We start from the raw sequence: 2144 nt of genomic DNA on the forward strand, positions 1-2144 counted from the left end.
CTATCTACGATATCTGCTTTAGGCATTTGATTTCTTATAAGAGAGATCATAGATTAGATAGATAGATAGATGGATGGATGGATGGATGGATGGATGGATGGAAGAATGGATGGATGATAGATAGATAATAGATAGATAGATAGATAGATAGATAGATAGATAGATAGATAGATAGATATGATCCAGCTTGCTTTCCACACTCACCTCAGCTGAAACATCTCCTCCTCTATAAAGCAATTTGGATATACTCCATCATCCTTCTGTTTCAGGTTAAGTTAAATATTCCCTCATCTGTTCCACTACTCTACAATTATGTAGCTGTATTACTATACTGTGGATTTAAATTATGTTTATGTGACTGACTCTTAAGCGAGACCTTGAACTCCTTGTAGGCAGGTATTATTGATTATTGACATTTGTATTTATCTAGCTGAGGCAGACAGAATTCCAAGAGACTCCCAATGATCTTTGCCCTTTTATACAACCCCACCCTGTTGAGTGTGGGCAGAAGCTGCAATTCTGTTATGTTATATGACAAAAGGGAGGTGATCCTGGTTAGACCTGAGTCCTTTAAAAGCAGAAAGTTTTCTCCAGCTGGCTGCAGAGGAAGAAGTCAGAGAGACACATTCCTGCTGACCTGGAAGCAGCAGCAATAATAGCGTTGTAAACTGCGCCTGGGGACCACATGGCAAAGAACTGCAGGCAGCCTGTAGGAGCTGAGAGCTGTCCCTGACCAACACCTATAAACCTCAATCACCCAGGCTCAAGGAACCGAATTCTGTAAAACCTGATATGGACTCTTCCTCAGGACCCCAAGACAGGCAGTAAGCACAGCTGACACCTTGATGTTAGCATTATGAGACCCTAAGCAGAGACCCCAGTCATGAAATATCTGGACTTAAGGCCTACAGTACTATGACCTGCAAACTGTGTTATTTTCGGCTGTTATGTTTGTGGTCATTCGTTATGTTGCAATAGAAAAGTAATACACTAGGCCAGTGCCTGGTGCATAATAAAGTATTGGCTGGTTGGTTGTTGGGCAGATGGTTTGAATTAATGAATGAGGTTTAGGAGGAAGAAAGGAAGGAGGGAGGGAAGGAAAATAGGAAGAAAGGAAGGAAAAGGGGGGGGAGGGAGGGAGGAATGAGGTAAAAGAGAGGAGGGAGAAAGAAATACACAATTTATTTAAAAGAAGTGTTTGTATTATGGTCCACTCAAGTACAAATGAAATTTTAGACAATGAATATACAATTTCTTAGAATGATTGATGGATCTTTGTGAATTTGTGAATTGTACAGATGTGGCAGACATAGTATGTCAGTTTAGATTAGTTTTTTCTGTTCCTGTTTCCTAACGTCCATTCCATTCCTCATCCGTAATCTATCCTTGATCATTTTGTCATCCCTACCCTGACCCCAACTTGTCTGGTGAGAAAGAAAACACAGTCCTGATAACTGTCAGCTAGTAGCTGGCCTACCGGCTACCAGGTAGACTACCAGTGTGCTGCAGCAAGCAATAAACTGATCTTGGTTTACTACAAGTGTGTTTCTTGTGGTCTCCAGCTAGTGGACCTCCACAGGGCTGAAGGTATTCATGTTAGAGGCCATGAATATTTAGTGATGCCTCATCAGGGCATGTCAAAATCAAAATAACTGAATCTAAAAGTTTGTATCAGTCAAGTACCCCTGTCTTCAAAGTTGAGGGGACTTGAGATTTATCTAGATACAAACTCTGAAAAGCTGCTTTTCCCATCCATTAGTGACCAGAGTCAGGAGACAACTGAGTATCACAATGGTAAGTCAGCATCAAATTAGGATTGCTGCTAATTTGACATGAATCACTGTCCAAATTTGGTTCCCTTGCTCATTCCCCATTCCTGAGCTCCCCAAACTCTCTACCCTTCCAAAGCCCCAGTACACAAACTGCTTGAAATGCCTTGGTCCCCGTTCCCAAATGGTACGAGGGGCAGAAATTCCTGTAATAAACTTCAGAGTACATAAAGTATATAGATTTGTATGGAGGCCAAGGGCAGAAGTGTAATTATTGTTTTTATTTGGAATGAAACTTAAATTGTAGCTATGGGCTTTGCTAAGAATAAAGACATGATGAAATCAGGTATTAGATAAAAATGTGATGAACAGGAC

The sequence above is a fragment of the Rhinolophus hipposideros genome, assembly GCF_964194185.1.
Source record: "Rhinolophus hipposideros genome assembly, chromosome: 4".
Taxonomy (NCBI): domain Eukaryota; kingdom Metazoa; phylum Chordata; class Mammalia; order Chiroptera; family Rhinolophidae; genus Rhinolophus; species Rhinolophus hipposideros.